Consider the following 26,410-nt stretch of genomic DNA (forward strand, 5'->3'; position numbering starts at 1 on the left):
GAACTGTCTTGAGTACAACAGACCTCGAAGCCATACAATTGGCTGTGCTTTTGACACCTCAACATTCTATGTATGACCTTCCAACAATCCACATATCCTCTGTCTGAAATTCACCACACCCAGATATCTCAACCTCTGCTCCTCATACCATAACCCCCTAGTGCCGAGCAGTTTACTCCAGCAGAATGAGGTAGACAGCTACGTTTTTCATATTTAAAAGGGTCTAGCCAGCCACCATGCAAAATAACCCATCATTCAATTACCCATTAGACTTTTTCAGCCTGGCCAGTACATGTCGCCCACCTCCAATCAAAGTGAGAAATGCAACAAATACAGTATCAACCTAACACTTACATTCCAGCCAGCGGCCATCCAAGAACGCAAGGCGGACACAGTTACAAGTAGTAGAGATGCACATAACAAGCAGTGTATTTTGAGATATGTGATACTTTCTTGACTAGGTGTCAGCAGTGCTTCTCTTATCTGTAGAGTTGCATGCTCAATTCACCTTACTACCGTGTCAAAACAGAGCATCATGAACCCTCATATTTCTAAACATTTAGCGATGATAGGAATGGTGGCCAATTGTGAATGCAGTGCAGTGGAATAGCAGAGTTAAATTTCTTTAAAACAATTAAGCTTTTTCTTTAGCTTTTCTCAATTCTTTATTTTTAATTTTTAAATTGTTACATCAAGCATTCTTTGCAAGTTATTACTTTTTCTGTTGTAAAGCAATGTTTGTATGTCATTACTTCTGTTTTCTACTGAGGTTGCATGAGAGTTTGTGGTTTTTTCAATGCGAGCCAGTTATTGGTGGGCATAAAAGCTTTATTCATTGAATGCACTTATATAAGTCAATTCTTAAGCTTCAAGTAGTTCTCTGACATCCACTTAGCCTCTGCAGATATTCAGTTAGAAAACTGATGGTGAGATGATTGTGGATTGTTGCTTAAGGTGATACTAATCAGAGTGTTGTAGACATGCAGATTCGATATGGAAACTGCAAGTTAGGGAACCTAAGGAGGATAGGTGCACTTTAAATATGTATTTGGGTTCAGAGGAGATCCCTGTAGTGTTAAAGAGGTAGAATTGGAGTGAAAAGGTGTCCACGGTCATTTAATGTGGTTGGTGGCTACCGCAGGAAAATTTTCTTGTATTATGTATGACATGGAATCCTGATTGGAGGAATCTGAAATATCGTTGTTTTCTAAGATGCTGGAGAATTGTTTGTTAATAACTTTCTCCAAAACTTTGTGAGGAAAGGGTAGTAAATATATTGGGTGATCGTTAATTATCTGATCAGCATAGAGTTTCTTCCGCAAGACTAAGAAACAAACATGTTTCCAGGTTAAAGGCTCAGTAGCTTTTGAAAGAGATTGCACATTTCTTCGAAAAAGTGGTTTACAATATTGGCTGCAGGAGCTAAAATACAAAGAGAGCAACAATAAGAAGGGGTGCCGATTTGATGTATGTGCATTATTAAATGTTTGAAATATATCTATATAGGCTATTTTCACCATCATTGTCCGTCGTATGTAAAGAAGCACAGATCTTGTTTCAGTGAACCTTCCGGAAAATTGGCAATCTAGGCCTACTTCTGGCATGGAGCACAGTCGTCAGAATGATATCTTAGGACAGAAGTATTTCTTTCTAAAGCATTAGTGCATCACTTGTTGCATGGATCTTCTGCAGTTAAGGGTTACCAGAATAAAATATGTCTGCAGGCCCGACTAAAAACCTCCTTAGACAGTAGCAGTATCCAGTGGTTTGGCATCTGCACAGCCATCTTCTCCGTGTAGCAGCAATTGTAATAGATATTCCTTCAGACTGATTTAAATGAATGAATATTAAATGAATGACTAAATATATTTTTATGTGCACGTTCTCTCATGGGCTTTTGGGACTGAGATTCAGTTGTCTGAAGCCTAAAGAAAGAGACAACTCAGTTTATAGAAAAGATGAGTCTTCGATGTTTTGCGTAAGGAACTATGATTTGAAATGCAGTGGAGAGCCAGTGGTAGTCTGTTCAATCATTTTGGAGGTAAGACAGAATAAACTTCTATCTCTTGGGCAACACCACCATCAAAGTGAGGTGCTGATCAGAGCGGCAACAAGGCTAATAATATCTCAAAATACAGACTTTTATAGCATGGGCTTCAGTACTATGAAGTGCTCGACGCACCTAGCAGAGGATCTTGAACTTGATTCTCTGTTGTATAGCTTACCAAGTCTCAGTTCTGGAATTAGGAAAAGTGCAAGTCATATAAGGCAGGGTTACAAGCTCCTGGATTTGCTTGAATATAGCATAGGATGAATTGTTGACCTCCTGAATTTGTTTCTTATAATAAATAGCTTTGTTCTGGTGTAGACTGTTCTTATATTATTGATTGTGTACAGTAAAAATATTAAGTGCCTCAGATGAGTAGGACAAACACGATTTCCTCTAAACTAGTTGTCCCTTTGTCCTTAGTTAGGTCTTATACCAGCAATTCTCTGGTCTGTTTTTTCTTTTTAGGTCTTGCATGGGACCACGTGCATGCACTGGTGCTTTTTACAATCTATTATTTTTAAGGGTAAAAACAAACAAAAGGTGCTTTTAGCCCTCCCATTGCTTACCATTGGTTTGGTTTAGCGTCCCTCATTTCCTTGCGTCTCATTGATCAGCGCATTGGTTACTCTTTCTTCTTCGTGCGTTTGTCCGTTTAATGGAACATGGTCCAAGTACTTATTAATTGCTTTATTAGTGTCCTTCTGCAGCTTGCACTCAGATTCAGGTACTTTTTTGTTGTTTCCTCGTACTTGTTCTCTCAATCATTATTGCTTCCCCCTTCGTTGCTTGTGGCCCCATCATTCCCAGCTCCTTCCTCCCCATTGTTGCTTGTTGCTGCCATCCTGCCCGCCCCTCCCGCTTCTTTACTTTTGCCCCTTGCTTGTAGTCTCATCCCTCCTCATCTCTTGTTGCTCCTGTTCCTCTGCCCCCCCTCCTTGTCGTTTGTTGCCCCTGTTTCCACCCTCCCGTTACAAGTTATAAACATTATTTAGTTTTATATTAAAACAATTGCCTTCATTAATGTGCTGTGGTTTGAGAAACATAGGACAATTAACCAGCATTGGTTTAGAAACGTGTTGTAATAAAACTAACCTTTTCTTCATCAGGATACATTTTTCAGTGATACTTTACAGGGTATTTCATTCTACAAACCTCTAGCACTGAGCGATGCTGCATGGCCTGTTAAAAGCCCAAACCTGGTTCGGATATAGAAGGGAGGGAAATGGGAGGGTTTTGAGGACACTTATGGTTACTGTCATCCCGTAGATGAGGAGGACAACTGGTATGAGGAACTGGCAGAGGTCAGTCAGCTAGACACTTCATCTGATATGGCCTGGTGTCTCCTCATTCAGCAGCTACAGGGGTAGTACCCTCTTATGCTATGCTGGTGCATGGGTGGTTGAAGCATATTTTCGTATGCTGATGATACTCAGTTAATTTATTTCCTTTTTACTGCTAAGGAATCTGATTCTTCCATTATCCAGTCTGGCTTGAGGAGGATTGCATCCTGGATGCAGGACAATCTACTCAAGCTAAATGGAGAAAAACGGAGGTTCTGATCCTATGGAAAAAAATTAGATCTTTGGAGTCCTCAGCATTGGCCCTTGAAGATGGGCGTTTTACACCAACCTGTTCATCAAGTACGCAATCTTGGGGTGATTATCGACGGTCAGTTATCTACGAAACAGCAAGTCATGAAGGTGGCCTCTGTCTGTTTTACAATCCTTAAATGGCTGAAGAAGATTCTTTGAATGTTGCCCCTTTCCACTCAGAGAACTGTGATCCAGGCCCTTATAACATCTAAACACACAAGATGATGGACGGAATGTTGCTCAATGGCAAAACATTCACCCCAAGTCACAGACATGGGTTTAATCTGTCGTTATGTTGCTGGGGGTGAATGTTTTGCCATTGTGCAACATTCCGTCCATCAATTGTTGTTTTTGCATTTGTCACCCGGAGTGGGACAGGTATGCTCAGACGTGAGTCCCGTGCTCTCCATGCCACTGGAATCAAGCTATCCTGGCTGATGAAGGCTGATAGCCAGAAACCAGTCCTATGATGCTTGATTTCGGTCCAGGCAAGACATGTCTTGGCAGTTCAGGCTGGACTGTTCCCATGAGGCACAGGGTCAAGACTGATTTGCATATGGCCATGTCTGAACTTCGGTGGTGTGGTGAGCAAAATACCGATGGATTAAACCCAGATCTGTGACTGGGGGTGAATGTTTTGCCATTGTGCAACATTCCGTCCATCAATTGTTGTTTTTGCCTTATAATATCTAGGCTGGACTACTGCAAGGCTTTGTATCTGGGTTGCAATAAGGAGGTGATACTAAAACTGCAAACAAGGCAAAATGCGGCGGCCAGATTGCTCTGTCTGGCCCCTAGGACTGCTCCTACTTCAGGCCTTCTTTGCAACCTTCACTGGCTTAAGGTGGAGAATCATGCTAAATTCAAAGCCTTGAGCTATATGTTCAGGATTAAAACTGGCTCAGCCCCTCAGTACCTGCAGTCTGTTGTCCAACCCTATTTACCCTCCTGCACTCTGTGCTCCACTACTCAGTTTAAATGTCTTGTTCCTAGAATTAGATTGAAGCGTATGCACGGTCGTTCCTTTGCATACTTCAGACCCTCCATGTGGAATTCTCTTTAGGTAAAGAAATGGTATATGTTAATTCCTGAAAACAGCTGAAAACGTGGTTATTTAGTTTGTAGTTTTTTTCCTTTTCCCTCCCTTTTTTCAGGCATAGCGCCGGGAAACTCCTTGGGGTAGCTGTGCGTCTTATAAACTAAAATAACATAACAAGACAAACGTCTTTACAGAGATTCTTCAGCCAGGAGTCGCCCCCTCCAAACCCATACTCCCATTTAATAAAGTCCTTACCGACATCCTACTACGGCCTGGCCCAAGCCTGCACAATAGCTCTTGTTGTGCATAAAACATTTGCCCACCACCATTCTGGCGACCCCAGTTTCCTTACCCAGCATCCCACTCCAGATTATCTTGGTGGTACAAGCCTCCACTTCTAGGATTAACCCTGGTGCATTCCCTACCACTGTACTGGTTAGAGAATCCAGAAGGTTGAATTCCTATGGAAAGAGAATGTTCTCCTTCACTAGCCTTGCACCGCAGTCAGTAAACACTGTGTGCCTTTTTAACCAATATTCTCATACATCTGGGATTCAGTTGCGAGTGGTCTCAGAGAATGCCTGAGCCATATCCTCCCAATCGCTTGCTGGAGCGATGCAGCAAAGTTCATCATACAGTGTGGACTTGGCATGACTGACTCACTGGTAGATACGGCGGACTTAGCTGTGGAGAGCTTTAAGACAGCAGTGCTTCTGCCAGGCGCTGGGGCTGGTCTATTGCCCCTCATTACCCCCAGTCCGCCGTCTGCCCCTTTCATGACATCAGAAGATATGTCTAACCGCATCCTTCCTAACACCCCCCCCCCCCCCAACCTCCCACCCCTGACACTAGCCTCCAGCCCCCTTTAGTTTGCCCTCCAACCATCATGGGTATCCAGTGGGAGGCAGGATACGCATCACCTGCACCACTGGCCGTCAGTAACATCGGGTTTTGGGGTTTTTGCAAATAGTACAAAGAGGCTGCTATCTCCTCTGTGTGACTACCCCTCCACCCATGCCACCCACTTACGATCTGCTGACAGAGGACCACCTCGCTTTGCTCTGTCAGAAAGGGCTGGCACTCTTGGCCAAGGGAGCCATCAAGAGGGTGCCAGCATCAGAGGAAGGTCGTGGTTGCTGTTCCCGCTACTTTCTGGTGCCCAAGAGGACTGAGGCCATCGTTCTATCCTAGACTTCTGCCCTCTCAATTGCTTCTTGAAAAAGGAGAAATTCAGAATGGTCGCACAAGTTCGGTCTGCCCTACACTTGGGAGGCTGGATGGTAGCATTTGGATTTGCAGGACGCAAATTTCCACATCCCCGTCCATCCCGCATACAGACATTTCCTGCAATTCACGGTAGGCCAAGACAAGTTTCAAGTTTATTTTATTATGATAAGGAACTCTTTATGAGGTCCACATAAAATAACATATACATACAAAACAAGAAATACATAAAATATTATTCCATCACAATTACAAAAGACATCTTAATACAGGTCCAAAAAACATTTTTAAAAGTTGTACAGTTTAAAAGCAAACATTTCATTAGGTGGGTTAATCAAGGCTGCCTTAAACGAAGAAGCAGATAATATGTTGAGTTGTAAGCAAATTGGTCTTAACCATCTACGCCTGCAAGGCATCAGTGTAGGACAAACAAACATGACGTGATCTAAGTCCTGATCATACAATTGACAAAGATCACAGCATGCCGAATGTCCAAACCAGCTGGCATGTAGAACTTTCAGCGGAAGCAAATTATGTCTTAGTAAATATACCAGGCGCCTGGCCCCATGGGGGATGTTCCAATACATATACGGTTGAGCTTTCCGCAGGGTATAAGATTCAATAACAGGCGTACAACCTTTTTTCGCTAGACAGAGGTCTCTATCCAGACAAAACCCCAATTCCCAAGAGGCTGACCTCAGAACAGTTTTTAATTGATGAGGACAATAAGAATAAAGTCTCCTCGTCCAATTTCAATTGTAACACAGCAAATCTGAAGTTTTTTACAATCAGTGAGAAGTCATTAAAAGAACCTAATAATTCATTTTTTATAAGATCTCTTAAGGTATTAGGTTCACCTTTAGATAGAGCTACTACCCAACGTATGATACTTGCCAGCCCTTGAACCCAGCTGCTACGTAAACCCAATTCCTGTCTCAAGGAGGCAGTTGAATTTGCTGTACCTACCGACATTAAACTACGTAAAATTTTCCCTTCCGCAGAGTTTAAAAAACTCCACTTTTTTAGATCAACTAACTCAACTCCGTATAACAGGGAGGCCGGAACTTTCGCTCTGAAAACATCTAAAAGAATAGAAAAATGCCTTCTACCTGTGGCTTTATACAGGGAAACTAGACTCTTTCCCTGCGAAATAGCCTTCCGAGAGTTAGTGTCAATGTGTTGTTTGTCACTTAAGTTAGAAGTGACAATTTTGCCTAGGAAGGTGTAAGATTTCACACATTCCAGTTTTTTCCCCCCCCCACAACCCATGGATAGTTAAGGTGTTTAGGCTTCTTTCTACCGGAGAAACAAATCACCTTGCTTTTTGCCGTGTTTATTGATAAGAAATGGCTTTCAGCATAATCAGAGAGTGCATGCAACCGATTGTTCAGGCCCTTTGGCGTGAGATCCAAAATCAGGATGTCGTCTGCATACATAAGGCATGCCATTGCAACTCCACCCAAGGCCGGGGCAATACCGGTGCAAGCAGAGAGAGTGATGGGTAAATCAACTGTATATAAGGAAAATAGCAATGGAGCCAAAAGGCAACCTTGCTTCAACCCATTGGAAGTGGGGATTAATTTAGATACACCACGTTCACCTCCAAGTAGAACTCTGCACCAGGTGTCAGAATAGAGGGCGCGAATTAACTTAATAAGGAATGAGGGCATACCTAAGTTAGATAACTTTCTCCACAACAAAGTTCTATCTACCTTATCAAAGGCGGTGGAGAAGTCAATAAAGGCGCCATATACCTGACCACCGCGGACTTTCACATATTTTTCATTGATAACTTGCAATGCAGTCAGGTTATCTAAAGTTCCATGATTTTGTCTGAAACCTGTTTGCTCCATGGGAAGGATTTTATGTTCAGATACCCATTGATTCATTAAAGTAAGCACACATTTTGCAAAGACCTTACCAATGGCATCAAGCAAGGCAATTTGGCGATAATTTTGTGGTAGATCTCTTGCCCCTTTTTTATATAAAGGGACAATAATACTTCCTTTCCAGGAGGGAGGGACTGTTCCGCTAGAGAAACAAAATTTAAACACTGGAAAGAGTATTTTACTCCAAAGTTCACTCTGGTTTTTTAATACTGAAATTGGGATTTTATCAGGACCCATCGCACCAGAGGAACGCATATTCTTAATGGCACATTCAATTTCCTTTTCCGTTGGCCAGTCAGGTATACGTGAGACATTATCAGAATCAACATTAAAAACATGAAAATTATTGTTACTGTACAACTTCTCGATATAATGAACCCACACCTGTTCCTCAATGGCAATTGGCGACGGACTGGCTCTGGTACCACAACCTTTGCCAATTAAGGACCAGAATGTCTTGGCTTGACCATTATAAGAAGCTTCCCTCAGTTGGATCCAGAGGGCATCTTCCTTAGAACGTTTTAAGCGGGCCTTAAGCCTAACTCTCCTTCTTTTTAAGAGAAACAACTTAGACTTGGCTTCTTGAGAGAAGAGTAAAAATTGCCCCCTTACAACTTTGTTTATTTCTCTGTTTAAAGCCACGGTAGGCCAAGAGCACTTTGTTTGCCATGCTTCTCTTCGGTCTTACAAGTGCCCCTTGGGGGTTCCCAAAGAAGGGATGGCATGGCGGTGGTTGCAGCTCATCTGCGGATGTTAGGAGTTTCCAGTCTTTCCCTACCTCAACGATTAGCTGTTGAAGGCAGGTGTTCCCACCTCCAGACTAAGGCTAACCACCTGCACTTGCTGGGATTCACTATCCATGTGCCGAAGTCACACCTGACTCCCTCTAAGAAGCTCCCTTTTTCAAAGCTGTTCTGGACACAGTACAGTTTTGGGCTTATCCTTAAAGCGGCGAGTCCAGGATATTCAGGCCATGATACTAATGTTTCAGCCTGTATCCTAGATTTTGGTGAGAAACATTGGGGTTGATGGGCTTTATAGCCACCTGCATCCTACTTGACTCATGCATGTTGGTATATGCGGGCTCTGCAGTGGGGCCTGAAGTCTCAGTAGGCACAGCCTCAAGGAAATCTCTCTGGCGTGGTCCAAATCTTGGAGGGAACTGCAAAGATCCTGCAGTGTTGGCTGACGAACTGATATTGGGTTACGGTCAGACCCCTCTTCCTTCCCCAACCAGAGTTGGCTGATGTGACAGATGCGTAACTTCTGGGGAGGTGGAGATCAGAAGACTCCAGTCTCCAGCATGGTCCGAGCTCCATATCGACCTGTTGGAGCTACACCATCACCATATAGTACTGCAATAAACAGGGTGGTGATGGGGTCGTAGACCCTTTGCCAAGAGGTTCTGTGTCTCTGAAAATGGCTGGAACACCAGGGCAAATTCATACACCATATTCTCTACAAATTCAAAGAAAGTGCCTCCTGCCTAGCCGCAAATAAAAGTTAAGTGCCCAGTGACTTCAAGATTAGACGTGGCAATCCTTTTAGCCGAGCAGCACCCTTGTTTATACGCCTCCCTTTAATAAACAACACTAGACTGTTAACCCATAGATGGCAGTCCCCAGCCCTTCCTGGTCGGCGTGGTATGAATCACCACTGCAGACTGAGTATTAGCATCTTAGTACTTGCAAAAGGTGATATCCCAAACACTTAAATTTGCTTAATGTTTCTAAAATGCACCGATAATTTCAAATCTCATCCTTTCCTAGTATTCCATAGAGATGGGTAAGCTACTTAGCCAGATACTTTTCCTCTGGTTCACCTAGAGGTCCTCTTGGACCCTCTGGCCAAATACGAGCCAAGCTGTCATGTGATTTCTGTCCGCCACCCAAGCTCTAAACATGCTCCAGGAATGAAAGGAAACGCATTAACCTTTGATGTAATCAGGAGGGACAAAGATACCCATATAGTGGGTGCATTGCTTGATGTGAAATTCAACAAGCATTTACAATGCAATGGTCTCGCCATTATTAAAGGTAGAGCTATTGGTATTGTTTATTGTTTTTTAAGGTTTTTTTCTAAATCATAAATAAATAGCATTGTCTTTTTAATTTGCAATAGCTTAATCGTTAAATGAATTGTCATTTACAATGCTAATAGCTTCATCTTTTGCATATGCATAACCTATTGAATGTACATGCAAATGTGTTTCGATTTATATAGCGCAACACTTTAACCCAGGGGTCTCAAGGCGCTTGCTTAGGGAACCCGTCCTGGTATTCCCCTGTGAGATACCCCGGCCTGGTATCCACAAGGTGAAAGCCAGGCATCCCGCCGCGAGGGGCCGTAGTGGAGATTAAGCAAGCTATTGCCCAGAGTCGCAGAGTGTGACCCCGTGAGTCGAGTAGGCACCGGAGCGAGAATTGTCGACTCCGTGGAATTTTGAGCCCGAGACCCGCCGAGGCGGGGAATCGAACCCTGGTCCACGGCCGATCTCAGCTTCCGGGTCTGCCGCCTCTAACCACTGAGCCACGCTTCTCCACGAATGTACACATACATAGCCACACACACATACACAGCCACCTAGATAGAGTTGTTCATAGTCACCTACACACACATAGAGCCACTTACACAGAGCCACCCTCACACAGACATTGGCACTTACACATAGAGTCACCTACAAAAAAAGCTGTTTACACAGAGTTACATACCTACACAGAGCCACACACACAGACAGAGCCACACACATAGACAGAGCTACACACACAGAGCCATACACACACACACACACACACGCACACACACACACACACACACACACACACACACAGAGGCACACACAAGACTTGACTTGACCACTATTTGCAGTGGCGATCATCTCGGTTTTCCTGCAACCATGTGATATTGCCTCCTCGTCTGGAGACCCTGTGATGGGAGCACATATCACACGGTGGCACCATGTGAGCTGGCAGGTATGTTAACCCAGTCCAAATTGGCCAATCCCTTCTCGCTGTACCTCAGCCCCTGATCACTCACACCTTCCCTCATAGCCTCCTGGCCCATTCTTAATCACCTATTCGCCTTGTGATTCGGGTCCCTCGTCATGTGCATCGGTTTTCTTTGCTCACCCCCAGTCCCTTCTCCTTGACCCCAGTTATCATGACCTTATCAGATCTCATTCTCAGCACTCCCAGAGCCCGCTAACCATTTTATTATCTGCCTTCTTCTTAATAGCCCAGAGTTCACTGTATCCTTTCTCAAGGTGTGAGAAGTTGGCCTGATATGCAGTGCTCACTATTCTAGTGATCACTATGTATCAGTCCAAACAACCCTTATTGATGATTGGTTGTAAGTCAACCTGATAGACCAGCTATCCTAGTAGCATGGACAAGAGCAGTCTTTAGGCTAAACTCTAGAGGGCGTGTTAAGCCAGCTGTTATACCATCTCACATATACCCCTTGAACACCAAGTGAAAGGACACCACACAAGTTGTTATGAAAATAAAAGGATATTTATTTAGAACACAACAGCCCTGGACTCTTTATGAGGACAGGGCGCTAAGCACAATACAAAGCTCTTAAAGAATTTCTGAAAGTCGCACAATTTACACAAATGCCCGAGGGGCACGAAAAACCATATACTCTAAAAATGGAATGCGAAATACTAGCAGGTAAGTAACTAGTCTCAAAGGCTTTAGGATCACTAGGATTGGACTACTGAACCTTCAGATTACGAGCAGGAGGCCTAGGGAGATCGGGTGCAGAGTGTGCACTCACGCGGGATGCAGGACAAAGTCTATGGATGCTAGATTTCGTAAAGTTAGTGTTATCGGACGAATCCGACTAGGTAGAGCTGAAACGAAAAATGATCTGGACACTTAGATAGTTAAGCTATGCTGGAGCACCGAAATGCTCAGGTTACCTAGCCCAGGGGATGCGGCTGCCTAGTGCTGAAAAGACGTCGGGAAACCTCGTTGCAGTCTATGGAGCCTGAAAGAAGAAGTTGCTGGCAGGCGACCAGTGAAGATGTTTGATGTGATCCCAGCCTGGATCGATGATGGAGACGACCTGTAAGCAGAGGGGACCAAGTTCAGAATCACTGGCCAGTGATTAGATGGGCACCAGGATGGCACTGGATGAAGTCACCTCGACCAGGTGAGTGGGCGACGCTGGGCTCTGTAGTCTCTCGGACCAGAAGGCGTTGTGGGTGACCAGGATGGAGGTGCGAGCTGTCCCACAAAGGTATCTGCTGTCGGCGATGCTGGACCCAGGATTGGGGCAACAACTCTTGGCAAATGCAAGCCCACGCGGTGGACTCAAAATGGCGTCTGGAATGGACCAGGAGGGTCCGGGGTGCTCCTCTGTTGGAGGGGAGCAAGGGCCAGTCTGGAGCAACCAGACCAGCGATGGAAGTGTCGTAGTTCGTCGTCAAGAGGGCTACAAGCCAGCAGGCAAGTGGCCGGACAACGCGGTGAGCAGCAAAGAGCAGAAGGGCCCCACGCAGATGTGTGGATGCTGGGGGGCTGGACTTCGGTGCTGGAGCTGCTCAGGGTTAGGGCTTCTCAAACCCCAAAGCACTCACTCGAGGATCCCTCGGCGGTCGTGCTGGATAAGCGTAGTGCAGTTCTGAAGATGGCCAGTCCCTCGAGGTCTCGTCACACCCACGAATCTCAGCTGGGCTGATGATGCAGGTAGAGGTCAGAGGTGCCAGGGAAGCCGGGTCTCGTCATGCTGGTTGGTCTGGTTCCGGAGGAAGGACGTGCAGCAAACCGCAGGTTACTTAGTTGGTGCCGGGTGACTACTCCTTAGTCACAAGGGAGAAATCTTGAGAAGAAGTCTTGAGTTCCTTTCGTAGAAAGTAGTTTCAGGATTCAAAGATGATCTAATTTGGAAGGGTCCCCGCTCCCACCTTTATACTAAAGAAAGGGGCTGGTACGGGACTAGGTCCTGCCCAGGGGTGGGACCAGGAAGGGGGGTGGTTACACCCCTCTCCCATGCCGGTCTTTCCCCAGCTCAGGGGCTGGTGTGCCCCTGGAATTGGTTCAAGCCGGCCTATGCATAATGAGCACCGGGGTGCCACTTGCAGTCACCTTCCTATTCAGCCCTGCCTACCCAGGATACACAAAACCCTGTCTGGGATGGTGCTAGCACCGCCCCTGACAGGAAACCCTTTGTCCAAGCTCTCCTCGCTGGAAGGACTCCCAGCAGCAGGAGGTCAGACTTGTGTCTGTGGTGGCAGCATCCATTTTGTGATGCTGAGGCTCGAGTTAACTTTAACCGGGGTTCACAGTTACACACATGTCGTGTCCCTCTAGAAGGGTGGAATGCTAACCCCGTCACCAGAATTGGCGAGGGGTTAGTATTCCAATTCGTATGACACCTTACTCAACATGTTTTGATAAAGCGATACCAGAGTTGGCATATAACCGCGAGGATTATAATGCACTTAAGAGTATATGGTATGCGTTATCATGGAACAGCTATTAGGACTTGATTCCGCAAGCTGCAAATGGGCTCAGCTCATGCCAGGGCACCATCTCACATGATTCCAAGCACTCTGCCTTCAGAATTGGTAAGGCCTGCCATAGGAGTGACTGATAGGAATCTATGTGTCCATTTTAGGGTTAGATATAGGTATACTATATCTAAAGCAAAGGGTAATTACACCACCTTGCCCCAGCTGTCGTGCAGCCAGTTGTGTCAGATTTAGATGGCCAGCCAGGGGTGGCATAATACATGCTGCAGCCCCTGGTAGGCCCTGGGTACACCTATGCCCTGAGTTACAGGGTCTGATAAAGTAGCCCAGTAACAATTGGTTATGTACCCAAGGTACATGGAATCCATTTTACAGAGAGCGCAGTAGGCCTGGGGCCATGAATAGCAGGGTCCCAGGTCAACTAAGTCGGAAAACCAGCAAAACACCAGGCAAAAAAGTTGGGGTAACCATAGTCAGGTATCCACCTTCCTACACAAGGGAGCTATGGGCCCTGGTAAAGGACATGCCCCATTGCCTTTATTTTGGCTGAACTGAAAATAAGTCAAAAATAGAGTTCAATGGATCCGTAGAAAGCCCAACAGGGCCCTGTGCTACTACACCAGCTGCACTGTCGATAACTCCGCTTCAGCTGCATTTTACCTGACTTGTCACTGTCAACAAGCAGCACCATCGCACTTTTGACCGATCTTCTCTTACTGACACAACATGCTACACAGAAACATAGCTCGCTCGCCCCTTTCTCTTCCCCAGTACCCTTAAAGTCTCTTCTCAATGCCCCAGCACCACTGCCACCAGTATGTTCATCTGCCCAGGGTTCAGATAAGGTCTTATATATGTCGCCCATACCAATTGTGCAGACCTCTCAACCTCCAGCGGCGGAGCATATAACTGAGGCATGAGTGTATGCAAGTGTGCAGAGAGGTCCCGGCGGCAGCCCATGACCTGTGCAAACAATGACCCGGCTCCGACTGCGATGGAGAACCGGGTCACCTCCAAGCATCGACCCGCTGACACAGGGCAGACGGCAGTCAAGAGGATCCACTGCTGCTGATGTCAACGACCCCCATCTCAGCAGTGAAAAGGCTAACTAAACCCTGCAGTATAACATTACAAACACATGTGGCTAAGTCCAATAGGCACGGAAATGTGGACTCGATCCCGATCAGAGCCCCAATGACTCAAACCACCCGGGCCCATGCACAACATGTTCAATGACCCTATGAATAAATAAAAGAAATACTGTGGGGAATGAACCAATCGTGACGCATCACACGGCCAGGAGGTATCGGGCACAGCGAGCCGCTCGGGTCTCAGCAGCAAAACAGCGTCGGGCTCGACCAGCAAAATGGCGGCCACAAGCTTCCGACCATTTTCAGATTCGGGGGCGTGTATTTGTTGTTTTGAGTGACGGATGACGTCACTGGCGAAAGAACAGCAAAATGTACGACCCCGAATCCGAAAAAGACGGAGCTTCTTTTGAGGGACGGCTCTCTCCTCCAATGGCTGGCCTCCGTTTAGGAAGCCAGCCAGTGGAGGAGAGACGAAAAGAGAGGCGGGATAAAGCAGCCACTCTAAGTAACAATAAGTTCGAGGCATGTGGGCTGCTAAATTCATATCTTAGCATTAGATCGCCACCTAGTGTTGGGTCCGGATGATCGCACATTGTTGTCCTGGAAGAGTCTTCGAAGTATCCTGAGATGGGTGGCTCCTCCCCTGGACTACAGTGCGCATGGGCATCGGCTCCATCCCCAGATTGTTTTTTTCCGCCATTGGGTTCGGATGCGGTCTCGACGTCTCTCCGTCGGAACCGAAAAAAACATCATTTCTAAAGGCCAAAAGGCTTTGGGTTCTTTACGTCGGTATTGTTTGCGTACGGTCTCGAGTTCTTCCGTCTCTCGGAGCCGGAATCAGCGGAGTTTTTCCAACTCTTTGGACATCGAGGCCTTCTCATCGCGACTCGACACCAAGTTCCCAACATGGAGCGGACTCCGTTTAAGCTGTGTCCGCTCTGTGGGTCCAAATACCCACATATAGACGTGCACCCGGTCTGTAATAAATGCCTTTCGCCAGACCATGACGAAGGAAGTTGCAGGGCCTGTGCGAGTTTCAGGTCGAAGAAGACTCTCACGATTCGGCGCGCGGTGCGCCTGGTGGCCAAGCAGACGGCCCCGGATCCGGAAAACATCTTCGACGACCAAGAAGAGGAGGACCAGAGCCATCATCTTCAAATCTCCCCGCCTGAGACGGAGGTCGAGGCTGATCCGGAATATGACGACGACGGGGTCGTGGATCAAGGCCTTGAATACGTCGACGAGGTAGGGGACGACAATATGGTTTATGGGGCCGCGGAAGATAGCTCAGGGGACGAGCTATGCCCCGAAGTTGACGAACATCAGGAAAGGGTCGCGGGATCGCCTGTCGGCCTTACCCAAGACCCTGTAGCGCAAGCCTCGGCCCCGCCTGCTGGCCCGGCCACGGACATACTTGCTGCGCCGAGGGAATCGAAACCGAAACTGAAAGAAGCGGTCTCGACTACACCTAAAATGGCCGACCCGAAACTGAAAGCGAAAGTTAAGGACTCAATCGTCCCTAAGATGGCGGCCGTTACAGCAAAGTCGAGTAAACCGGCAGCCTCATCGACTCCGTCGACCTCCGGTCCGCGGAAGTCGAAGAAACACGGCGATTCCACAGGGTCGAAATCGGCGCCGGAGGAGAGATCCTCTAAAAAGGGTGGCACGCACAAGACAAGCGCGCCGGCGCCGGCAAAGCCAGCCAAAGCAAGCGACGCAGCCCCGGCTCCAACAGGAACATCGGCGCATCGCTCCAAGGACTCGAGGTCGGCGCCGTCCATCCCTTCAAAAGACCAACGGAACGTCGCATCCGAAGGCAAGGCCACCTCGTCGGTGCCAAAGACATCGGTTACCGACACATCTCTCGTTGCTCCTTCACTGCAAAGAATTAGGGAGAAGGCTTTTTCATTGTCGGCGCCAACGCCATCGACGCAAAAGGAGGCAGACGTCCCGGTCAAGCCCGCAAGTAAACTCCTCTTCCTTCTACCACCAAAAGTGGCGCCGAAGGCTTTTTCATCGAAATCGACGCCAAAGAAGTCGGAATCTTCTTCGGCAGGGGCATCTTCAGGTCATGTGCACGACCAAGAAGAGGATTCGGAGTGCTTCATAGATGCGGACACGGGGAAGTTAACCCTTTACAAAAGGAAAATCACTTCGCAGCCGGTGGAATCCTATGTCATCCCCCTAAAGAAGAAGAAGTACCAACATGACGCCTCAGGCCTCATGGAACCTATCCAGCCTCCTCCAAGAAGGAGCCCGACACCGTCTCCAGACCACTCTGAAAGTGAGGGCTATGCTGAAGATGAACAATATACATTCCCAGTCAATGAACCTGAGGCACAGCCAGATTCATATGATGTCATTGGGGACCAAGGCACCCAAGATATGGGACAAGACCCACAGACTTTCGGTACACGTGCTTCCCCTACAGAGGATTCTGCAGGTTTTCATGCACTCATTGAGAGGGCAGCTGCTAACCATGATGTGGACATGCATGCTGACCCAGTGGAGGAAGACTTTCTGTTCGACACTTTTTCGGTTTCGGAAAAAACTGTCAAGACACTGCCCATGCTTAAAGGGGTCCTCAAGCATGCGGCGGACATCTTTAAGGAACCTACCAGGGCAAGGGTGGTCAACCCACGTATTGAAAAAAAGTACAGACCAGCGCCTGCGGACCCTGCGTACATTCGAGGACAGTTGCCGCTTGACTCCCTGGTGGTCGCAAACGCAAGAAAAAGGGCCAACTCCCAATCAACGGGTGAAGCTCCTCCCCCGGATAAGGAGTCCAAAGTGCTAGAGGCAGGAGGCAAAAGAGTGGCTGCGCAGGCTGCCAATTTCTGGCGTATTGCAAATACACAGGCACTACTGGCACGTTATGATAGATCACATTACGACACACTAGAGCAGATTGTCGAACACCTGCCTCCACAGTTTCAAGAGGGCACCAAAATGATTATTCGAGAAGGACAACTGATTTCCAACGCGGCCATAAAGTGTGCACTTGATGTCGCGGACACGGCCGCTAGGGCCATTAATACCAGTGTGATGCTCAGAAGACAGGCATGGCTCCGCATATCGGGGTTCAAACCTGACATTCAAACAACCATACTTAATCAACCAGTCAATCCGGAGAGACTGTTTGGTCCAGATGTTGACACCACCCTGGAAAAAATTAAAAAAGATACTGAAACTGCTAAATCTATGGGGGCCCTGCAATCACAGCAGTTTCGTGGCAATAATTTTCGTCGCTCAGGTGCCCGTGGAATCACCAGAGGACAGATGGGTCACCAATCACAGTTCCCTAGAGGTGGAGCACAATCCTCGTACCCCAAACAAAACAAGAGGGGCTACAGGGGAAACAGCAACAAGGGACGCGGCAAAGGAGGCAACAATTCACGCTCCTCTGCCCCAAGCAGCCAGTGACTCGCTGTCACTGCCCCCCGACCACTTAACACCCGTCGGGGGGAGAATACAGCAGTTCCTGCCCGTCTGGATCAACATCACCACAGACAGGTGGGTGCGACAGCTCATCCTGTACGGTTATTGTCTAGAGTTAAAATCCACTCCACCCAACATTCCGCCAAGGCAAAGACCTATGTCCGCAGAGCACTTGCACTTATTGCAGCAGGAAGTGTTGGTGATGCTGCAAAAAGGGGCAATCGAGCTCGTGCCAGTGGGAGAGGAGGGCACAGGGGTTTATTCCCTGTACTTCCTCATTCCAAAGAAGGACGGATCTCTCAGACCAATTCTGGATCTCCGTCCCCTCAATCTGTACATACTGTCAGAGCATTTCCATATGCTTACACTGCAACAAATTCTTCCTATGTTAAACAAAGGAGACTTCTTAGCAACCTTAGATCTCAAGGATGCTTATTTCCACATTCCACTACATCCGTCCCACAGGAAGTACCTCAGGTTCACTATCCAGGGCACGCATTATCAGTTCAAAGTCCTACCCTTCGGAGTCACAACTGCCCCAAGGGTGTTTACCAAGTGTCTGGCGACAGTAGCAGCGCACCTCAGGAGGCAGAACATCCATGTCTACCCCTACCTCGACGACTGGCTCGTTCAAGCCAGGTCGGAACAGCAGTGCGCCGCGGACATGTCAACTACCATTCACCTCCTTCACGACCTAGGTTTCTCGCTAAATTACCCAAAGTCACACCTTCAGCCGGCACATGTCCGACAGTTTCTGGGTGCGACAATCAATACCCTGACGGCCAAGGCGCAACCAAACCAGGTCAGGATAGACGGCATGCAGTCTTTAATCCACAAGTTCAGACCGGGACACTCACTTCCAGCAAGAGTGTTCATGCAGTTGATAGGCATGATGGCCTCCTGCATCTTCATAGTCCCTCACGCACGGTTGCATATGCGCCCGCTCCAGGAGTGTTTAGCAAATCAGTGGACACAGGCTCAGGGACAATTAACAGACCTAGTGTTGGTTACCAGTCGGGCATACAACTCTCTGCATTGGTGGACTCCACACAACCTTTGCAAGGGCCGACTGTTCCAGGAGCCAGTGCCACAGGTTATCCTGACAACGGACGCATCCCTCCAGGGATGGGGAGCTCATCTGCTCACTTACACGGTGCAGGGGCTATGGACGACGCAGCAACAGAAGATGCACATCAACTATCTAGAACTGATGGCGATCTTCATGGCACTCAAGTCCTTCATTGTACATCTGTGCAACAAGGTGGTGTTAGTCCGGACGGACAACATGACCGCGATGTACTACATCCAAAAACAGGGGGGCACCCACTCGCCACAGCTGTCTCATCTGGCTCAGAGCATGTGGAAGTGGGCCATTCAGAGGAACATCTTCCTCATGGCAGAACACCTCCCAGGGAAGGACAATCAGATGGCGGATCTGCTCAGCAGATACAGCCATCAAATGCACGAGTGGGAGATACATCCATCGGTACTCCAGCCGTACTTCCAAAGGTGGGGTCGTCCAGACATAGATCTGTTCGCCACAAGGGAAAACGCAAAATGCCAAAGCTTCGCCGCCAGGTTCCCACACCCCCAATCGCAGGGCAATGCGATATGGATGAACTGGTCAGGCAAATTTGCTTACGCTTTTCCCCCGACACCTCTGATACCACTGGTGGCGAGAAAACTAAGGCAACACTCGATGACACTCATCCTAGTTGCTCCAACGTGGGCGCGCCAGGCCTGGTACACCACGTTCCTCGAACTCTCAGTGGTGCCGCATCAAAGACTGCGCCTCACGCCCAGACTTCTGACGCAGAACCATGGAGAAATTCAGCATCCAGATCCGCAACAGCTCAACCTAGCGATCTGGCTCCTGAAATCTTAGAGTTTGGATACCTCAACCTACCTCCTGAATGCATGAACATCATCAAGGAGGCGAGGAAGCCCTCAACACGAGCATGCTATGCCGCAAAATGGAAGCGTTTTGTCATTTACTGTGCGGACAATGACATAAACCCGCTAGATGCATCTATCCCTAACATCATTTGCTATCTGTTACACCTTTATAAGTGCAAACTAGCGTTCACTTCTATTCGAATACATCTATCCGCCATCGCAGCTTACCTTCAAAATAGGCAGCATCTCTCGGTCTTCAGGGTGCCTGCCATTAAAGCGTTTCTTGAAGGTCTGAAGCGAGTCATTCCCCCAAGAACACCGCCAGCTCCGGTTTGGAACCTCAATGTGGTCCTCACCAGACTGATGGGACCACCATTTGAGCCACTGCACTCGTGTGAACTGCAATTCCTAACGTGGAAAGTTGCTTTCCTAATTGCTATTACGTCACTAAGGCGTGTTAGTGAGCTGCAAGCACTCACAATACAAGAGCCTTTCATTCAAATTCATCCAAATAGGGTAGTGCTACGTACTAACCCCAAATTCCTTCCAAAGGTGGTGTCACACTTTCATCTCAACCAAACTATCGATCTGCCAGCATTCTTCCAGAACCCACAAACAGTGGCGGAAAGAATGCTCCATACGTTAGACGTACAGAGGGCGTTGATGTACTACATGGACAGGACACAACACTTTAGGAAGACGAAACAACTCTTTGTTGCCTTCTCACCACAACACAAAGGCAACCCGATCTCCAAAGCTGGAATAGCCAGATGGATTGTTAAGTGCATTCAAATCTGTTATCAAAAGGCCAAGCGCACTTTAACAATACCCCCAAAGGCACACTCCACACGCAAGTTGGGGGCATCCATGGCTTTCCTAGGTAACATTCCTCTAGAGGACATTTGCAGAGCAGCCACGTGGATTACACCACATACCTTTACAAAGCATTACTGTGTTGATGTACATTCCAAACAGCAAGCGGCTGTAGGACAGGCTGTTCTCAAAACACTTTTTCAGGTTTCTGCAGCTGGCACAGGCAACCGCCGCTAAAGGAGGGACTGCTATGTATTCTATGCTAAGATATGAATTTAGCAGCCCACATGCCTCGAACTGAATATGCTACTTACCAGTATGCATCTGTTCTTGGCATGTAGGGCTGCTAACATTCATATCGCCCACCCTCCTCCCCGGTGCCTGTCGCAGCTGCAGATATACTATTGTATTCAATCATTAGCATGGACATCCTTTACACTTTTCACCCCATCCTCTGCCACAATGGCGAAAAACAATCTGGGGATGGAGCCGATGCCCATGCGCACTGTAGTCCAGGGGAGGAGCCACCCATCTCAGGATACTTCGAAGACTCTTCCAGGACAACAATGTGCGATCATCCGGACCCAACACTAGGTGGCGATCTAATGCTAAGATATGAATGTTAGCAGCCCTACATGCCAAGAACAGATGCATACTGGTAAGTAGCATATTCATTCTCCGAACTTCCGGCTTGGCCTACTGTCCCTCGACCTAAAAACTTGAGATTGTGTGACCCTAGATGAATATTTCATTTTTACTATTTATTTATTTATTTTAGAGGTTTTATATAGTGCTTGCTGGACCCAGAGGTATCGGAGCGCTTTACATGATAAAGCTAGTTACGGTAAGAGACAAATTACAGCATAAAAGAACAACAAAAACATCAGAGTGCTTTACAAGACTGAGATAAATAAGGTAAAAACTAAATTACAACATTTACAACATCATTATAGGATAAACAGCAGGTAAGAGAGAATACCATAAGGCTTGAGGTTATACATATGTAAACTGATACTCTGAGAAAAGAGTAGAAGTACTTATAAGATATGGAAGAGCGAGTTTAAGGCGCAGGTAGAGACCTCCAATATTTATTGAGAAGGTGGATTTTGAGATCTTTTTTAAAGCTGGTGTAGGAACGGTTGAATCATAGGTCTTTGGTGAGGGCATTCCAGATGTAGAGGGCATTTCCTGAGAAGGAGCGGGATTGAGTGAATTTCTTTTTTAGCAGAGGACGGGCAAGGAGGAAAGCGTTAGTGCTTCTTAGGGGTCATGTACTGCCCGCTTTGCCGAGTTTATTGGCAAGGTATGATGGTGCATTTTGATGGAGGACTTTGTGTGTGATTAATGCGTTTTTGTAGGTGGATCTGCCTTCGATGGGGAGCCTTTTTAGAGTTTTGAGAGCTGGGGAAATGTGGTTGAACCGTTTACAGTCTGTGATTAGCCTGGCTGCAAGGTTGAGTACAGATTTGAGTGGAGCTAGATGGACCTTGGGTATTCCGGTGAGGATGGCATTGCCGTAATCGATTCGTAAAGCAAAAAAGGGGGTTGCTGAACTGTTCCTATGGAAAGGGAGGAATTAGGTAAAACTGGCGTGACCGGAGGTGTATATGTAACACCTTTGGGCATCCATTTTGTTGGATGTATTTGCCTCACACACCCAAAAGGGTGTCATGCTTCATCATAGGCGTTGCTCCTCGTCGGGGAGGCGGTGCAATCCCCGACGGGCTCACTTCGGAGAGGGGCTCTTTGGCGGAGATCTTTTGTATCCAACTGCCTTATGGTGAAGTGCAGGTGTGTGGGTGGGGAAGCTAGTTGCCTGGAGGAGTGATTTAAAATGTATCAGGGGGTGCCGGAAACCACTTTATTCTGGGGGTCCCCCTACTGCAATTAGAAACGTGAATCTAGCTCGCTAGGTGACGACAAGTTAGGTAGCGCGACCCTAGAAGAGACTAGAAGAAGGATTGGTCAACATGTTTCTCGCATGGGGTTGTTTACCCGCGATTCATCAGGACCTAGTGATGGTGAAAGGGATTGTCAGGGATTAAATGCCACATGAGTGTTCGGCGGGTCGGTACATCGGGGTTGGACCTTTGGATCTGGCTCAAACTTCCCGTGTCCGTGCGGATTCACCTACCCATCACCGCCGAGCTCGAATCGATTCGTGAAAGGACCAGGGATTGAACCACTAATTTAAAATCTTCAGTTGGGAGAAAAGGTTTGATTTTCTTGAGATGACAGAGTGAAGAGGGCTCCTTTAGCCGAATTTTTGATGTGGACATTGAGGTTAAGACTGTTATCGATTGAGATACCAAGAGATTTTACTGAGTAGGACAAGGAGAGAGAGCAGTTGAGGGCATTGAGGTCGGGGATCCAAGTTTGAATGGGGAGAGGGTTGTTTTTGGGGGAGAAGAGGATGACTTCAGTTTTTTGGGGTTTGAGATGATTACAGTGGAACCAGGATTGGATTTTAGTGAGGGTGTAATTAAGGTGTATGATGTCAGTGTGGGATTTGATCTTGTAATAGAGTTCGGAATCCAAGAGAAGGCCCTTGACTGGACCACGTCCTTCCCCTCCAGCAGAACCCAGAGCATCCGCCTCCCACCCTTCCGATCCGAAGCCACTGACATCATCTGCGGCCTCCCCCAGGGCTCATCTCTCAGCCCGGCGCTGTTCAACGTCTACATGGCCCCCCTCGTACAAGTGGCCCGCCATCACAAACTCAACATCTCGTACGCCGACGACACCCAGCTCATTCTCTCTCTCACCAAGGGCCCACTCACTGCCAAAACCAACCTCCACAAGGGAATGAAGGCAGTCGCCGACTGGATGAGGAGCAGCCATCTGAAGCTGAACTCTGACAAGACGGAGGTCCTCATCCTCGGACCCACCCCCTCAGCCTGGGATGACTCCTGGTGGCCGACCACACTGGGAACAGCACCAACACCCACTGACCATACACGCAACCTAGGATTCATCCTCGACTCCTCCCTCTCCATGTCTAAGCAGGTCAACGCCGTCTCCTCCTCCTGCTACAACACCCTCCGCATGCTCCGCAGGATCTACAACTAGATCCCGACCGAAACAAGAAGAACGGTGACACAGGCCCTCGTCAGCACAAGACAGGACTACGGCAACGCACTCTACGCAGGAATCCCAGCCAAACACCTACGACAACTACAACGCATCCAAAACGCCTCCGCCCGACTGATCGTCAACGTCCCCCGCGCAGCCACATCACCCCCCACCTGAGAGACTTACACGGGCTCCCCGTCGATGAGAGGATCACCTTCAAGCTCCTCACCCACGCACACAAAGCACTCCACAACACCGGACCAGCCTACCTGAACAGCAGACTCAGCTTCTACACCCCCACCTGCCAGCTCCTCTCCGCCAGCCTCGCCCTCGCCACTGTCCCCCGCATCCAATGAACGGCCTCCGGCGGCAGATCCTTCTCCTACCTCGCCGCCAAGACCTGGAACACCCTCCCTACCCACATACGGCAGACCCAAGACCTACTCTCCTTCAGAAGACTCCTCAAGACCTGGCTCTTTGAGCAGTAGCAGTACCCTCCCTCCCCATAGCGCCTTGAGACCCTCACGGGTAAGTAGCGCTCTTTACAAGTACTCTGATTGATTGATTGACTGATTGATTGAGGCCGAAGCGATCTTTGAGCACATTAAGTAGGACAGAGTGGTTAACAGTAACAAAGGCTGCCGAGAGCTCAAGGAGGATAAGAAGACATGTCTCACCATTATCAAGGGAGTGGTGGATGTCATCAGCAATGTTTGGTATGGCAGTTTCAGTGCTGCAGCCTTTTTTGAAGCCTGATTGTAAGTGGTCCAGAAGATTGAATTTTTCGATGTGTTTGTCTAATTGGAGCAAGACACATTTTTCAAGGGCTTTAGAAAGAAGGGGGAGGTTCGTGTTGGGGTAGAGGTTTGTCATTAGGATCAGCAATAGCGTTTTTGATAATGGGGGCTATTTGACCAAGTTGGAGGGACCATGGGACACTTCCCGTAGCAAGGGAGGTGTTGATGATTGCGGTCCAGGACGGGACGATAATGTGCTTTAGGTCTTGGACAAGGTTAGAAGGGAGGGGGGTCTTTGGTATGGGAGGATGGTTTTAGTTTAGTAATAATGCTGTGGACTTCGTCCTCAGTTACAGGGAGGAATTTATGCCAGGAGGCATTGTTTTTTGGTCGCGAGTATGGGATGTTGGGTACCAGAGGAGGAGGGGTGGGAAGGTGTGGGGGGTAGTTTAGGGAGGGAATAGGAGAAGGAATGTGTGATGCGGGGTTAGATTGAGGTGAGGTAGGGGGTGAGTATGAGGGGGGACCTAATGGTGTCAGGAGGGTGGATTGTGAATTTGAAGAGATGACAGGAGAATTTAGGGCGTTGGTTGGGATCTGCGTTGAGTGGAAGGATTTATCTATTTATTTATTTTTTCTGAGAAGTGGGCAATTTCTTCACATCCAGCGGTTAAGGCAGTCGGGTTAAGCGGAGCTGAGGAGGTTTGGTGCCAGATAATGTTGAACAGTTCTCTAGGTCTGTTTTTGGCCCGATCGAGTTGTGTAGGGAAGAAGGATGCCTTTTCGTTAAAAATGTGGTTTTTGTATGTAGACCTAGCTGATCAGAGGAGTGTCAGGTTAAAGTGGGAGGGATGCTGTCTCCAGGTTCTTTCCATCAGTCTTAATGAGCGTCTTTCGTTGTTAAGTTTGAGGTTAAACCAAGATTTGGAAGATTTAGGAGGGGCCAATTGGTCAAGGACATCCGTGACCGCTTTATTAAAGTGATCAGTAAGCTCATTTGCGTTTTGGGAGAGAGGAGTGAGGAGCAGTTGAGCTTGTAGTTTGGACTGAAGTTCACCAGGAGGGATAAGTTGTAGATTTCTGTTCCATTTCGTAGATTTAATTTGTTTCGAGGAGAGGGGAGGCGGCGTGATGGAAATGGTGAACAGTATGAGGTGGTGGTCGGACCAATCAATGGGGATGATGTTGGTCAGAAAGGCTAAGTCATTATGGGTAATGATAGCATCCAGGATGGCTCCTCTGGTGTGGGTGGGGGACTGACAAAGTTCTTTGAGGTCATTGATCTCGAGAAGGTTGTTGAAGAGGGTGGTAGTGGGGTCATTGGTATCGTTCAAGTGGAGGTTGGGGTCTCCAACAAAGAGATTTTTTGAGTTGGATAATGAGGATTGTGTAAGGGTTCTGATCTTATTGGGTGGGTTAGAGGCTTTTAGCACAGTATTTCTTTATCAAGTTAGAGGTCCGCACTAATGATGGGTGCTAGTGTTGAGCACATAACTACTTCTGAACCTTTGTTCCAACCTAGTGACGAATAGGAATTAATCTGTACTGCTGAATTTGCCATAGTTTATTATGACTTTCTTGATGGCAAGAAAAATGTTGACCGACTATTTCGTTTAACCACATTATGTGAACAAGAAGGAACATAATTTTCCTTCATGTTAAATTTTATTTTTATCCCTTAACTAGGACTACCACTATAATAAACTAGGGACGTGGAGGCCTTTAGTTAATTTTAATATTACACTCAACTTTACTCCGGTCTACACTTTCTATATACCTTCACCACAAGTTTGCAGTAGCAAAGCAATCAAAACAACCCGCCACACATGAATGAATGAATGATTTCTTTTTATTGTTTGGTTACTCAAAACCATTACATTAAAAACAGAATGCAAAGTTACAAAAATTAAAACCAAGGAAGTTTGTGCCGCCCTGGGGGCTGGGGTTACGATGAGTAAGGTTCGTATTGAGGCATGGGTCTGCAAAGTCACTATATAAGGGTAGGCCCTCCGGGGCCATCAGCAAGGATCGTGTCTGGTGAATGAACTTTCCGAAGGAGGCCATGTGCTTTACCGTTGTCAAGGTGTAAAGAT

At 47.4% G+C, this 26,410-nt stretch overlaps 1 protein-coding gene across 1 annotated transcript in view; it reads left to right on the top strand.

The window, feature by feature from the left end:
• PPWD1 (peptidylprolyl isomerase domain and WD repeat containing 1) overlaps positions 1–26,410 on the top strand; it is a 399,690-nt gene that overhangs the window by 159,544 nt on the left and 213,736 nt on the right. The window lies entirely within an intron of this gene.

Source organism: Lissotriton vulgaris, chromosome 3_1 (assembly GCF_964263255.1).
Source record: "Lissotriton vulgaris chromosome 3_1, aLisVul1.2, whole genome shotgun sequence".
Classification (NCBI taxonomy): Eukaryota; Metazoa; Chordata; class Amphibia; order Caudata; family Salamandridae; genus Lissotriton; species Lissotriton vulgaris.